This window comes from Rattus norvegicus, chromosome 8, assembly GCF_021556685.1.
Source record: "Rattus norvegicus strain SHRSP/BbbUtx chromosome 8, alternate assembly SHRSP_T2T, whole genome shotgun sequence".
Lineage (NCBI taxonomy): Eukaryota > Metazoa > Chordata > Mammalia > Rodentia > Muridae > Rattus > Rattus norvegicus.
In genome coordinates this window covers 56966441-56982792 of record NC_141541.1, presented here as the reverse complement: position 1 = coordinate 56982792, position 16352 = coordinate 56966441, and positions in this window count along the sequence as shown.

The following is a 16352-nucleotide window of genomic DNA, read 5'->3' as shown; positions in this document are numbered from 1 at the left end:
ATACCCATTAGGTTTTATGGGGGCATCTCTTCCAGGGCTCCAGGAGATGGCTTCACCCTAGATCTAAGGCCACCCTGTAGCCTGAGTGTCTTCTGGATACTCCTCATACTCTGGATTTTCTGCTACCCTGAATTAATTCTCCTTGACAGCCTGGGTTTCTCCAGGGCACTGGGCAAAGACAAGGCTGACCATTGTGGGTTTATAGACTTGGAGTCTCTTGCTGTTTTGGATAGTAGTGGGCATGCATGTATGCATGTGTGTGTGTGTGTGTGTGTGTGTGTGTGTGTGTGTGTGTGTGTGTAACACAAAATTGAAGGGCCATCAGAGTTCTCATTCTGGAGATGTGGCTGGGAGGAGATATTATCCTAAGATTATGATAAAGATGACAGCCATGATGTTGGGTACAGAGACTGCTATCTGCAGGCACTGAGATCCGTTTGAGATAGGGAAGAAGGCTAAACAGACTAGTAGTCACTGAGCCTCTGTACTATGGTCAGGTTCTAACCTTAGTTCTGAGGGGGTAAGGTCTGTTGATGATTGAGGCTGTGGTAGAGATCATGCCTAGTAGCCACAGAGCCCTGGGTTTAATCCCCAGCACCGTACAGATTGAGTGTGTATTATTCGGGAAGTAATAGCAGGAGTATTTGAGGTTTGGAATCATCTTCGGCCAGCACAGCAAGTTTCAGACCAGCTTGGGCCACAGGAGACTCTGTTCTTAAAAAACAAAGAGGCGAGGATGAAGAACAGTGGGGAATTGTGGGTTGGGTACAGAAGCACATGTCTGTAGTCTCAAATTTTGGGAGGCTATAGAAGAAAGATGGCCAGTTTAAGGCCAGTCTGGGGTACATGGTGAGATCCTGTCTCAATAAATACAAACACAAGCAAACTCACATCACAACAAAAGCAAGTCAGAAAATCAAAGCAAACAACAAAAGCCACACAATTTAAACACACGCACACACACACACACACACACACACACAGAGAGAGAGAGAGAGAGAGGCAGCATTTGTGCTGGTGGTTATGGGGTGGGGCTGTCTATAGAATGGAATGAATGTTTCCTGTTGTTACTTCAATAAATTGCCACAGATTTAGTGGCTTAAAAATAGCACACGTTCGGGGTTGGGGATTTAGCTCAGTGGTAGAGCGCTTACCTAGGAAGCGCAAGGCCCTGGGTTCGGTCCCCAGCTCCGAAAAAAAAAGAACCAAAAAAAAAAAAAAAGCACACATTTATTCTCTTATAATCTGGGGGTCATTCTTCAAAGCTAAGATGTTGGCAGAACTGATCCCTTCTGGAAAGAAGGCAGAACAGGTTCTTTCTGTTTTCCAGCTTCTAGAGGTCATCTGCCCCCCCCCCCCCGTGGCTCCTCCCTGCTTCGCCAAGGCTCCACACTCCAGCTTCTGTTTTCATCTTCTCCTTCCTTCTCAAATCTGCTTCCTATGAAGAGATTCATGGTTACATTAAGGTGGACCCAGTGTATTAGCTATCTTCTTGTCACTGTAATCAAATACCCGACAGGAAGCCATTCGACCTGTAAACCGGACATCTGTGTCACCCCCTCTGAGGTTCATGGAACATCCTGGAAGGAAGACAGTGTGGGAAGAATGCCACAGCAGCTGTAGTTACTTACATGAGACCTGTACAAGATGAGGCCTGCCAATATTCCATCGGGGCATGGAGGCAGGGTTACTGAGGTTCAGCCTCTAACAGAGGGGCTAATCACAGTTAATGGTTACTAGGGGCAGAGGATTCACTTTATTTGGTGGTGTGGCCACTGATAAGTTGTGCATGCTCCTAGGGTCTTGTGGCAACGCCAGGAGAGCCATGCTCTGTTAATACTCCCCCACCAAACCATACTCATGCAAGCAATCCTAATTAAAAAAATAATAAAATCCCTCAACTAAAACCCAAACAAAAACAACAAAGGGACAGGAGAGTAGAAGGTGACTCCTTGGGAAGAAGAGATTTAACACTTAGGGAGATGAGAGGATAATGGGGTGTGTGTGTGTGTGTGTGTGTGTGTGTGTGTGTGTGTGTGTGAAAATGTTTGAAATATATTACATATATCCATTAACTTGTAGGATAAAAAAACTAAATACAAGAAGCAATTTAAGTAAGGAGAAGTTTATTTTGGCTAACAATTTGAGATGAGTAGTCTATTCTGATGGGAAGGATGGCTGAGTGGGAGTGGCTTGAAACCTTGTTTCCAGCACTGTGAGACTATGAATCTCACACTGTGACTCTTCACGGACCAGATAGGAGAGGGGGCAGGAAGAAGAGCTCATCTGTAAGCCTGGAGCTTCCTCCCATCCCCGGTATCCTACTTCTCCAGCTAGGTCTGTCAGGTCATCTTGAAAGAGCACTGCCACCTGGCGTGTACACACACGTGCTTGTGCAGGTATTTTACATTCAAACTAGGACACCCTGATAATCCAGTTTAAAATCTCATCTTAAAAACCTTCACTTAATCACAAGTATGAATCCTGTTTACCACCAAAGGCAGCAGTCTTAGGTTCTAGAGATTAGGACCTGGGAAACACCGCTCATGATACCATATTGAGCCTGTAGATGAACTGGCTAACAAAGGAGCCAGCCACAGAGCCAGTCACAGAGCCAGTCACAGAGCCAGTCATAATCTAGAACTCTCGCTGGGGCCTCCAGAATAGGGCTTCTTCAAATTCATATCCAGAGTTAGGACTTGTGGAGACTCTAGGAGAGCCGATGCCCAGTAATTAGTACTGCAAAGCAGTAAACATGTGGTAGAATAAACCAATGAACTAACAGGTCACCAACGTCTACAGGGTCCTGCGAGTGGTCCTTTAACCCTGTACCCCATGATATTTATTAATTGTTGTAGCAATTTTCAATTCCAACTTGGGGTTTCTACTCCACCTTGATCATTCAGTTCCCGAATAAGGATAGAGGGACACATAGCTTTTATTATTTACAATAAGCCATGAACAGCATGAGAGTTGAGCAGATTATCTACCTTATATGCCGTTAGAATCTACTTTCCTATCAATAACCCCAAGGTATTACTTACTGTGTTTCACCTGGGCTGCCCTTAACTCCAAATGGCTGACTCTCAGGTCCACATTGTCATGACTCACCTAACCCATGGCAGCTCCACCCCCATTCACCTTCTTCTAACCTACCCCTTGGTCCTCTGACCTCCAGCTTGGGAATCCTAAACCCCACCTATGTCTCTTCTTCCTGCTATTAGTTGTCAGCATCTTTATTTACCAACCAGAAAGAACTTGGGGACAATGTCACTTAGAGTCCCTTGGGTCTCTGTGTGGACTCACTCTCTCGTCTCTGGGGCAACCAGGCCTTGAGGAACCAGTATTAGCACTAAAATACAAGTAGCATCAGGCCAACCCACTACAATTAATCATCTACTGTATGCTATTCTCCATTCTAAACAGTTTGGGTACATCAATAGACAGAGATCATTCTACTCAGGGAACTAACATTCCGTTGGTGTCAGGAGACAATAATTAAGTCTTGTGCTATGCTGTGAAGTAACAAGGCCCGGGCAAAAGGGAAAGTAGGCAGGGGAAAGAGATCAAACGTGTTTAGTATGGGATAGGATAGGTGGGGGTATTAAAAGGACTATCCACAGAAACTGGGCACAGTGGCAAATGCCTTCAATTCCAGCAGTCAGGAAGAGGCAATAGACCTGTGAATTCAAGGCCAGCCTAGTCTGCAGAGTGACTTCTAGGCCAGTCAGCCACATAGTGAGTCAGGAAGAGAAGGAGAAGACAGAGACAGAGACACACAGAGAGACAAAAACAGGGAGATGGAGACAGAGGGAAACGGAGAGAGATGAGAGTGATTTCTGAAGAAACAAAAGGAGCTGTTCGGAGAGGTCTCAGCCTGTCTTGAAGATGAAACTCAGAGACCTTTTACTGGGACATCATAATGCTTGAATGGTGAGGTGGGATGGAGTTTGGACTAGACATTTGTCTAAAAAACCAAGGTGTACCTCTCCAGTTGCCTTCTAAACATTTGTGTTTACTCCCAGGGGTTATTGATGTCATCTTTATCTTGGAGGAAAACTTTTCTGCCCCAGCTGGTAGTAGTTATGGTGTGGACCCACAACCAGCCAAGCTGCTAAGATATAAAGGACTCTTACTCTGACATGGGGCCCTGTGCTCAGTCATAAATGAGAGAAAATAATCGAACATCTATACACCTTCTCCAAAACTCAGAGAATATTGAGAAAGAAGAAGGAAGAATATGAGAGACAGGCAGGTAGAGTATTGTGTAGCTATTTCTTTCAAATTAAAACATTCTCTTTTGATAAGGGAGGAAGGTTCGTCTTCCATGTAGGCTTTTGGTAATGTAGCTGCTTGTGAGCCACACATGGGCCTGTCACCAACCCCAATAAACTCACTGGTTCACCAAGTTAAACTTGGGTGAGATAATTTGTTTGGTCTGTTGTTGGGGGGGGGTAAATAGATACTTGTTTATATCTCCCCTAGAAAATCCATCCAACAGGAGTATCTTCCCAATTCCTTCTCAGGCCCAGAGGAGGCAGGCAACAATCCCAGCTTCAACGCTCCTTCACTATCAGCATCCTTCCCGTCTCAGCTAACCGGCCACCCTAAGAGGGCAGGCGGAAGGAGCCCTAGAGTCCAGGTAGATTTGCATGGCCCTCCTACTTTTCTTTCTTTCTGATGTCATTAATTCAGCTGTTCATTTCTGTAGCCTCTGAAAGCATGTGAATAACCAGGTTCTGCCCCCCAGACTACTCTAAACCCTCTGTGTCTCAAGGGATTTCCAGTTTCTCAATAGGCAGGTGGCCAAGCTCTGCCCTATAGAGTAAAAAACAAAACAAAACAAAACAAAACAAAACAAAGCAAAAAACAAAAATCAGGCCACAGATTTCCACCAATCCCTGAGCTTGCTCCAAGATCAGGCCACAGAATCCCACCAATCTCTGAGCTTGCCCCAACATCAGGCCACAGATTTTCACCAATCTCCGAGCTTGCTCTAAGATCAGGCCACAGAATCCCACCAATCCCCGAGCTTGCCCTAAGATCAGGCCACAGATTTTCACCAATCCCTGAGCTTGCCCTAAGATCAAGGCCACAGATTTTCACCAATCCGTGAGCTTGCTCTAAGATCAGGCCACAGAATCCCACCAATCCCTGAGCTTGCCCTAAGATCAGGCCACAGAATCCCACCAATTCCAGGCCACCCTGAAAAGTTCTCCCTTCCTCCAAGAAAACCTATAGAAAGCTTGCCTCCTGCTCAGTTCTCTGCTGTTTCTCCTCTGGGCAGAGGCAGCCACTCTCTTGTGGTTTTTTCTTTTTTCCAATAAATCTCTCGTGTGAAGTTTGTTGTGTGGTGTGAGTTTGTGGTATTTCTTTACTTCCAGCTGCCAGGATAACTTTCCCTTCAGAGCTACAATATTTCCATAGGGGGAACCTGTCCCCATTTACAATTTAAGCCTATGGATATTGCTGGAACAGCTTCTGTGTGGCAAGCCTTCTAGGTTCTGAGAATCCGACATTCTTGCAGGGCTTACACTCCAGAGATGAAAGACTGTAAACAAGATGAAAACAGTAAAGTACATAGTATCCCACACAGAAGGAATTTAGAGAGATTCGGGGCATAATCTAGGTAAGACGGTCCAAGAAGGTGACCTTTGAGGAGAATCATGGTCAATCAAGACAATGAGCAAATTTTTGCTTCCCGTTCTCTCATTTTTATTCCCAGACTCCACCTTGGGCCACTGTGTAGGCTGTATAGCTTCTTGGTGTTATGAAATATAATGTGGCGTAGGGGTATCTTGGTGGCTGAGCCAAGGGTACCCCTGAGAAATTAAGCTATGCAACAGGTATGGTGCAAAAAGGAACTGGAGAAGGGATAGAAGCAGACAGGTGGACATGTAGACAGGCAGACAGATGGGGAGCAGAGCCCTGAGGATGGGGAGTGGGGACAGAGTGGGAGAGAGAAGGGGCACAGGAAGAGAACAGAGACAGGGAGTGCAGAGAACAGAGAGACAGCAGGGCTGGTCCTTTCAGCTACAGCACATATCTGACACAGCTGGCAGCAACAGGTCAGGGCCTCAGTCGCTGCTAGGTCCCGAGAGCAGGCCAGTGGAATTGCTTGTATCCTAACACTTGGTATAATCCTTTTTGGCTGTTTTTAATTCTGCTAAAGTGTTTCTTTCTTTTCACTTCGCTTGAAAGGAGTTGGTTCCCTTTTTCTACCCTGTGGGTCCCAGGGATTGGTCTTACGTCCTCAGCCTTGGGAGCAAGCACCTTTATTCAATGAGCAATCTGATCCTTTAATCCTAACAACAGCCTATAAATGTAAACATGGCTACATCCAACTCAGACCTGGGAACAGCAAGGTTAGACACTTTGGTATTACTAGAGATTGGATGTCTGTGCCCCTCAAACATCGATATTGATGGAACTTAGCCTCCAGTGTGATAGCTGTAGGAGGTAATACTTTTTGGAGGTGACGAGAGTGAGAGGCAGAGCCCTCTCAGATAGGAGTAGTGTCCTTAAGCAAATGGTTCTAGAGACCAGTTAACATGAATTGTGGTTTTCATACTTTCTGTGAGGTGGAGAAAGAGGATGGAGGGGTGACATACATCATTTGAGCCCGGTCACACTGTGTCACCTTATAGTACCAGATTAATAAGTGCGGAAAATGTTGCTGTCATTGAATTTGATAGACAAGCAAATTTAGCAGACGGGGCAGCTAGCACATCATTGCATGGCAGGTATGCCTCAGAGGCCTAGACAGTTTGGCTGGTTTGCCCAAGGCCACGCTGGCTTTCTGGGATGGAGTAAGACTGGGCTGGATCCTACCCTGGCCAATGCTTACCACCTCGTTTAAGCTTTTGTCTGTTTGCTTGTTTTTTGTTTTTGCCTCTGTATTTCTACATTTAACATACATTTACGGTTTAGTAGCATAAAAGGTAGAGAGTGGGAGTAAGTCTTCCTTCTACCCCACCTTCTAACAGCACCCGTCCAGAGGCAACAGCTGTTACAGCCTGTTGTGGTTTTTCCTTCTTCCTGTCTTATCCCAGTGGGAAAGGCAGAAGACAGAGTCAGATCTTCAGACTGTTACCCTGCCCTGATTTAGGATTATGAGCCACGCACGAACACCTTGAGTGATCTCCTCGGTTTCTTGGAACCGTAGTCCTTCACCTATAAAAGGAAAACCGTATCTCTAGCCCAGAGTGCCAGGAGTTCAGACAGAATGTTAAGGCAAGTGCATTGCAAGCCCCTGCAAGCCCCTTAGTGATGTATTGATGTTGGCAGTATCTCTCTTCCTGGCTTCTCTCTGGAGTAGCCCAGGACCATTCATGGTGTTTATGTTTCCACCAAGAGACCATGCAAAAGATGGGTTTGGATAGGGGACTTATTTCTACAGGAAAAAGGGAATGATTCAATTTGTACCAAGTGCAATTAAAGTTAGAGACTGGAAGAGACTTTGTTTTAAAATCCCAAAGAGGATCTTTGAGGTCTGTCTTTGAAATTTCCTCAGAAAATACTAATTATGACACATTAATGTCTGCTTTTCCCAGAAGCAAAGAGATAGATAAGATAGGCCCTCCAGAAATTAGAATTCGAGTAAGAGAATAATTTGAGGCAAACCAATATTTGTTCAGTTCTAAGGTCGCCAGATGGATGAATGGTGACCCCCCACCCTCCCCCAAACAAGTAAGATAGCCTGCATGGATCCTTCCTCCCTGGGATTCATTAATTCTCTTGAGAGAAGCTTAAGCCAAGTGACCTTCTGCCCCCAGCCTGAGCTCTGGGGTCCCATATGGGCTCGTGGCCTGCTAAAGCCTGCCCTTCTAGGAGCTTGCTAACGTAGGTATGCAATTAAACTGACCCTCTGCCTTAGAGAGCACATCAGTGGTGCTATATGGGGCGAGGGAGAGAACTGCTACCTTTAAGTTGATGAGATGAATCAAAAAGGCTGGAATTCAGGGAATCTGGGGAGTGGATGGAAGTTTTTCCTTCCAAAAAGGAGGCATACCTGAGGGGCAGAGTTTTCCTCTTCTTTGAACCAAGAATTGGAACGAGGGGGAAAAAACTGGCAAATGAAAGTAAAATATGAATGCAAACATATTCCTTCTAATTTTGAAACTTAGATTTAAAATAAAAAGAGAAAGTAGAGGAAAACCATTTTCTGATCCATCCTACGAGGTCAATACTGCTCTAACTGCAAAATCTGAAATGAGGCCTCCATCTTTCCTCACTGAGGCAGGGAAGAAAGACATGAAGGCCAGACAGTGTCGGCCCGTGAGTCCTCAAGTCCTCTGGGGCTTGGCGAAGGCTTATCAAAGTCCCCAAGTTTAATGCCATGAAGATCTCGATCTGGGACACAGCTTACCCTTCTCTGCAGCTTCTCTCAGGCCACTGCTGCCACCGCCACACTGTCCTAATGCAGGACAAATTCTCTTCCATTTCTTCTATGGATGGTGAAGGTTGGCCACACATTCACATATAGGATGGGGAGAGTGTGAATCTCACACTGTAGCCCAAACTGACCTTAAACTTGCTCAGTCGCCTAGACTGACCCCAAACCCACAGCAATCCTCCTGCCTCAGCTCTCCAAGTACTGGGATTGGAGATTTGAGACACCCCTCTCAGCTCACTGTGAGTATGGTCTAAGGACATGGGCGCATACAAGGAAGAGACAGGGAGCAAGCAGAAAGGTAGGTAATGGCTGAAGTCTAAACTCCTGGGGCCGAGAGTCTCTGGTTCATTAGATCTACCCAGTGCTTCTCAGGGCTCTGAAATAGCCCAGAGTCACACGAGTGCTGGACAACTCCACAGACCCCTTGCCGGCTCTCTTCTCGGTTTTGTCTGTGAAAAATGGCAGCACCAATACCTCAGCCATCACTTAGGGACAGCTCCAAAGTCATCATGACCTCCCCAGGTTGCCATGGCATCCAGGGGAGAGTTAGAGAAGGTGGCGGCACCTGGCGACAGGTGAGAACAAGCATTCCTGTCTTCCAGTGATGTCCCACCCCACCACTCCCAATGCCATCATAAATATGGGACCTAAGCTCCAGCATCACAGCTACAGGGGCCACATGTCCCACGAGGCCTCATGCTTGCCAGAATGGCAGAGTGTTTTTTTTTTTTTTTTTTTTTTGGTTCTTTTTTTCGGAGCTGGGGACCGAACCCAGGGCCTTGTGCTTCCTAGGTAAGCGCTCTACCACTGAGCTAAATCCCCAGCCCCAGAGAGTATTTTTTTTAAACTCACTTTTAGCTAGGGAGAAAAAACAAACCCAAGCTTTGTGCCTGGTCACTTATTTTCTATCCTTGTTCTGTACGTTTGTTTACAGTTTAGTTGGGTTTTGTTTTGTTTTGAGACAGGGTCTCACACAGGCCAGTCTTGCTTGAAACTCAGTGTAGAACCAAGGATGGCCATGAGCCTCCTACCCTACCTCTCAGGTGCTGACGCCATACCCAGTTTATGTGATCCTGGGAACAGAACCCAGGGTTTTGTGCATACAAGGGGAACAGTCTACCAACTGAGCTACAACCCTCCCATCCCCCACCTCTCATCACATATACTTATTCCAGTCTTCAATGAATATAGCTTTAAAAGGAAGCACGATGGGACACATTTGTAATCCTACCATTTGGGAAGAAAGGGCAGGAAGATCAGGAGGAGTTCAAGATCATGCCCAGATGTATGGATGCATAGTAGGTTCAAGGCCAATCTGGACTACGTGAGACCTTGTCTTAACCCCCTTCCCAAGTAGAAATATATTTGGTAGTCCATTAGAGCCAACCCAATGACCCTGTCTTTCAACTAGCTCAATAAAGGCATGACCCCCGCCCCCATTTCCAAGATGAGGAAGAGAAGGGTATAGGGGCCAAAGTCCAGTCAGCCTGGGTATATGTCTTAGTTAGGGTTAGTATTGTTGTGAAGAGACACCATGACCAAGTCAGCTCTTATGAGGACAACATTTAATTGCGATTGGTTTCCACGTTCAGAGGTTCAGTCCATTATCACCAAGGCAGAAACATGGAAACATCCAGGCAGATGTGGGGCTGGAGGAGCTGAGAGTTCTACATCTTCATCTGAAGGTTGCTAGGAGAAGACTGGCTCCCATATGGTTAGGAGGAAAGTCTTATTGCACACTTCCTCCAACAAGGTCACACCTACTCCAGCAAGGCTACACCTCTGAATAGTGCCAGTCCCTGGACCAAGCATATTCAAACCACCGCAGTATAAATCAGGAGAAAAATGCATTCAGATTATCCTTAGATTATAATTGGACTATTAAAGTCATGTGTTTGTGTGTTTGCCCATACCCTCTGCCACACCCTCCCCTCCCCAGCCATTTAACTTTGGACACTTTGCCTTGCCATTCTCATTTGTGCCTAGGGAATAACTATTAACATCTTCTTCATAGAAAGCAATGAGTAACCAAGACCAAGAGTCTTGCACATCATAGATGCTCAACAAATGGTATTGTCTTAGTTGGGGTTTCTATTCTTGTAATGCAACCCCATGACCAAAAAATAAGTTGTGGGGGAAAGGGTTTGTTTGGCTTACACTTCCACATCACTGTTGATCACTGAAGGAAGAGAAGACAGGAACTCAAGCAGGGCAGAAAACTAGAGGCAGGAACTGATGCACAGGCCATTGAGGGGTGCTGCTGACTGGCTTACTTTACATGAATTACTCAGCCTGCTTTCCTATAGAGCCCAGAACCAGTAGCCCAGGGATGGCCCTGCCCACCGTGGGCCGGGCACTCCCTTGTTCATTAGTTCAGAAAAAGCCTTACGGCTGGATCTCAGGGAAGCATTTCCTTACTGAGGCTCCCTCTTCTCTGTTGACTCCAGCTTGTGTAGAGGTGACACACAAAAAATAGGTACAGTGTGGGCTTGTGCAGACATTTCAAGGATCCAGAGCCTTGTTGGCACAAAAGTGAAAGTCACACGCTATGCAACAAGGGGGGAAAATAACCAGGAAAGGAAACCATCTCTTCCTGTTGAGAAGGCCATACTTCCTTTTCTCTCTTTGCTATGTCGGCCATTGTTGTCTCTTTGAGTAGAGATCGAGTACATTGCCAGATGTTCCCCATCCTTCCATAACTATATCTACCCGAACTAACAATCCTAGAATCTTTCAGCCTTTATGCTCCATATGTTTGGTCCATGGAGCTGGGAGCACCTGTCTGTTCTCCTAGCCTGATACTCAGTGGGACGAAAGTGGGTCCTGCGAGAATCATTATTAGCGAAGACTAAGCCTGGAGGACAAGGAGACCGAGGGCCCTGCCCACAAGGTGATCGAGTTCGGCACCACAAGGACAAGCCAGACAGATGTCTCTCTTAGTCTTTCCCTGGCAGGCGGGGCCCACGGTGGGACCAGATGTTGCCACTGGTCACAGTTTTTGTAAGTTTATAGGTTTTAAAAGGTCAGGATCTTTGGCGGTAAAAGTTTTACAGACCAGTAAAAATTTACTGTGGAAGACGGAAAACCAGCTACAGTGGAAACTCCTGGAGCCAGGAGCCTGATGGACCTCAGCTCTATCCCAAACCAGCTGTGGGGATTAAGGCACGAACAGGTGCCTCACCTAAGTTCTGTGCCCGGAGATGTCACCATCTCCGGATGGGTGACAACACTCTCCGGGTACGTATGTCTGTGAGTCGGACCCTCCTCCTCCAGTGCCGGGAATATTGGACACAAAGAGCCATGCCTGTGGGTCCTGCACTCTGAGCTTTTCATTAGGTAGACTGGCTATATCCGAGTGTCTGCTTCCCCTGCCTGGGAGGAGCCCGGCGGTCTGAAGCAGAGCCCAGGAATCAAATTAGCCAGGCCTCTGCTGTTCCCTGGTCCCCACCGGCCAAGGCGAGTTCATCAGGGCCTCACGCTAATTCTTATCTTGTTTAAAAGGGGCAAAAGTGACTCCGCAGCTTCATCTGAGGCAATTTACACCCGGCCACTGGCCACGGCTCCAAGTTCCCTCTGTCTATTGTGCCATCAAATCCATTATTAGGACATTTCTTCGGGGGAAACTTGATTGCTGTTCTATCAGTGAGGCTCCCGGGCAATCTATCTCCATCTGAGGCCACGGCCTGCTCGGCTCCCTCTAATCCCGTTATCTGAGGGACTAATTCTCTAATGCGCACGCTGCATACAATGTATCCGCTTTCTCTCCTAACCCAATTGGATGTCCCAAAGGATTCCAGTACTGAACGCAGAAATGAAGGCTTAGGGCCCGTGGGACAGGGTGTCCAGTCTTTCTCTTGGCATTCTTTTATTCTTAGTGTTAAAGATCGAATCCAGAGCGGCAGTTCTCAACCTGTGGGTCGACATCCCCTTGGGGGGGGGTCACATATCAGATATTCTATATACCAGATATTTACATTATGATTTATAACACTAGCAAAATTACAGCTACGAAGTAGTGAGGAAATAATTTGATGGCTGGGGGTCACCACAACATGAGGAACTGTATTAAAGGGTCATAGCATTAGGAAGATTGGGAACCACTGACCTATACCACTATCTTAGGCTTCCGGATGCTCTAAATACTTTTAACTTATATTTTGGAGGGGTTTTCTTTGAGACGTGGCCTCATGTAGCTGGGTCAGGTCGGTCTTGAACCTTTGCATCTGTTACCTTCCCCTCCCTCGTGCTTGGATCACAGGTGTGTACTACCACACCTGTGGGCTTTTGCCGTTGTTACTGCTGCTGTTTTAATAGTTTTGAATTTTGAGATAGGGTCTCACTCAGTCACCCAGGCTAATCTCAGACTTCTTGCTTTCTTGCATGTTTGTTTCTTTGAGACAGGGTCATGTGTATCTCAGGTTGGTCTTGAACCTTTGCTCCTGCTCCCGGTACTGAGATTACAAGTGTGCACCAGTGAGGTTTTGGTTGTGTGAAGGGCCGGAGACTGAATCCAGTGCTTCTTGCACAACGCTCCAGGCAAGCTCGCTATGAACGGAATACGTATCCCCAGCCATGCTTGAACCTTCGTCCCCTTACTTCAGCCTCACAGGCAGCTGGGATGACAGCTGTGTACTACTGTGGTCTCCATCCTACCTCTCAATGGGTTCCGATGTTTATATATGGTGGGTACTCCAATATACAGTGTGGAAGGTCCACTTCCTGGAGCAGGGTTATAGGAAGAGGCAGCCCACTCCGCCTCCATCTTCCTTACATGCCTCTTCTTCCTTCCCTCCTCCCATCTCTCTTCTCTCCCTCTTTGTCCTGCCTGCCTCAATCTCTGTCCTGTTTTCCAGCCTTGTCTCTTTCCCCTTCCTTTCTTTCTCCCTTTATTTTTAAATCCTCCTCTTCTTCTATAGACATCCCCCACACCTAATATCTTCAGTTTCTTCTTTCCCTTTTCTCTCCCACTGTCGTGTGTCCCCTGTCGGGACAAGGTAGCTCTCGATGCTTCCTTCTGATTTTCCATATTCAAACGAATGGTGTGGCTTCAATATGCACTAGAGCCCCAGCGTGGAGAATCTAAGCATGGTGATGCGGCCGTGGGAGAGCAGTCAGCTCCTTGATGATAAACTATCCATAGCAGTGATCCAAGTGCATATGCCTGCTGGAGGCCCAACCCTGGCTTACTGCCATGCGATGGGATCCCAGCACTTAGAAAGTGGAATCAGCCAGATCAGAAGTTTAAGGTCAGCCCCAGCTACACAAGATCTTCTGTTAAAAAGAAAAAGTATGCTATATTATCTTCGTGCTAGGAATGAGATCTTTATTGCCACAATGTTTGCCTACCATGCATGGAGCCCTGGGTTCCAGCCTCGGCAATGTGTGTAGTGGGTATAGGGGTGCACATCTGTAAACCCCAGAATCTGTGAAGTATTAAGTGTTTGTCATTCTTGGCTATAAAGAGAGTTCCAGGCAAGCCTGGGTTAAGATGAGACCCAGTCTAAAAAATAAAATAACAAGAAAGAAAACAAACTACAATTCAAAAAAAAATGTTTCCTCTTGCAACCCATCCCACGCATATAGTGGACTGAAAAAGGAATTAAAAAGAACACAAGTGTTTTGTTGTTAAAGTTTACCATTGCAGATACAGGGGAACCTTGTCTTTAATAAAAAGGAGACAGAAGAGTCTCTCCACTTAACCGTAGTTGGGGGCAGGGCTGCTCCAAGCTGAAATTCATAGAGCCTTTTATGCAGACAACGTTTGAGGCACCGGCTGTACCTACAAGTGCTAGATGCTTACCGGTTTAACTTACAAAGTGAAAGAGACACCTCTTTCAAGAGAGCCAAATTTAGACAGAAATTATTAAAAAATGTTTACAAAAGGGGGAAGGGGGCTGAGAGGATGGTTCAGTAGACAAGAGCATGCATCGCTCCTGCAGAGGACCTGAGTTCAGTTCCCAGCATCCACTGTTGGGTAGTTCACAATCCCCTGTAACTGCAGCTCCGTGGGTCCAACACCCCTGGCCTCTATGTACCCACAGGTCCATATTCCCACACAGACACAGACACAGACAGACACAGACACAGACACACAAAAAATAAAAACACATTTTTAAAAGAAACAGAGAAAGCTATGAAATTATACGTAAAGTATATTTTATTTATCATTTATTTACCTTTTCATGTATGCAGGGACCCAGGGATGTCAGAAGAGGCATCGAATCACCTCTAATTGGAGTAACAGACAGTTGTGAGCTGTTGTGTCGGTGCTGGGTCCTCTGGAAGAGCAGCCAGTGCCCTTAACCACCAACCTATCCTTCTAACCTCCTATTTTCTCCACTTTATGGAAGGAACTCACAGAAAAACAAACTCCTTCTGGGACAGTGAGCCTGAGGAGGCTTGTAATTATTCTTTATAATTTCCTAAAACGAATACTACACGTACTTACTGTATCTAGCAAAATGTATGAAAATAAATATACATGACCTGCAAAATATTTTTTACAAGGTTAGAGAACTTGCTCAGAGGTTAAAAGCCTATATTGCTCTTGCAGAGGACCCATGTTCAGTTATTAGCACCCATGACAGGCAGCCCACCCCCACCCCCATCTCCAAGAGGATGTCTCCATCCCCCTCACCCCCACCCCACCCCACCAAACCTCCCCACTCCCTGGAGGCTCCAGTCTCTTGGAGGTTAGGTCCATCTCCTCTCACCGATGCCAGACCAGGCAGTGCTCTGCTGTACATGTGTTGGGGGGCCTCGTATCAGCGGTGTATGCTGCCTGGTTGGTGGCTCAGTGTCTGAGAGATCTCAGGAATCCAGGTTAGTTGCCACTGCTGGTCTTCCTATGGGTTGCCCTCTTTCTCCTCAGCTTCTTCCGGCTTTTCCCTAATTCAGCCACAGGGGTCACCAGCTTCTATTCATTGGTTGGGTGTAAGTATCTGGATCTGACTCTTTAGGCTGCTTGTTGGGCCTCTGTAGGAGGGCAGCCATGCTAGGCTCCTGTCTGTTCCCCTGTGTGCAGCAAAACTCCTGGGAAGCCTTCAGACTGTTGGATCTTCCATATATTCGTATTTTTAACTCTATGTGTGTGGCAGGGAGGGAGGGAGGAATGGAAGGGAGAGGAAGAGGGGGAAGGGGGAGGGGGAGAGAGAAGAAGAGGGAGAGGGGAAAAGGGAAGGGGAGAAAGGAGGAGGGGGACAGAGAGGGATCAAGATCATACTCTATACTCTATGTGTAGCCTGGGCTGGCCTCTGTCCTATCTCACCGCAACCTCCCAGGTGCTGAGATTACAGTTGCCAATCACACTGCCTGGTCCTTTTGCTTACTGACCCTTTAATTAATATTTTGTTTGTTTCCTTGTTTCCTGAGACAGAGTTGTCATGTAGCCTATAGTTCTCTGGAACCAGATGTGAAGCTCAGAGTGGCCTGGAACTTCTGATCCTCCTGTGTCTTTCTCCCTGGAATTACAGGTGAACACCACCATACCTGGTCTAAAGCACCTTTTTACCTGTGTTGCTAGAGGTTGAACTCAGGGCTCTACCACTCAATCATGTTCCCAACTTATGATAAGAATGCCATCACAAAAGGCCACCCATTTGATGATATTTGTTAAAGCTCAGAAAATCAGGTACAGACGTGTAAAATGTTATTTTGTTTTCCCCAATTCTTGGCGGCACCTGCCTTAAGTAATTCGAGTACTTGAGAGGTGATCTCAGGAGGAGCAGATGTTCAAAGCCATTCTCAGTTTCTTAGTGGTTTCAAGAACAGCCTGAGCTGCATGGGACCCTGGCTTAACAGACAAAGCAAAACAAATCAAAAGGAAATTAAAACGAAACAAAAAAAAAAAACTTTAATTGAGTGAGGCTGAAGAAGCGGACTTTTAGTGTGACCCCTGCTACCCTCTCTGTCACCTGCTTCACCAGGGGCATTACATCAACTTGAGAAGCCAAAGTAT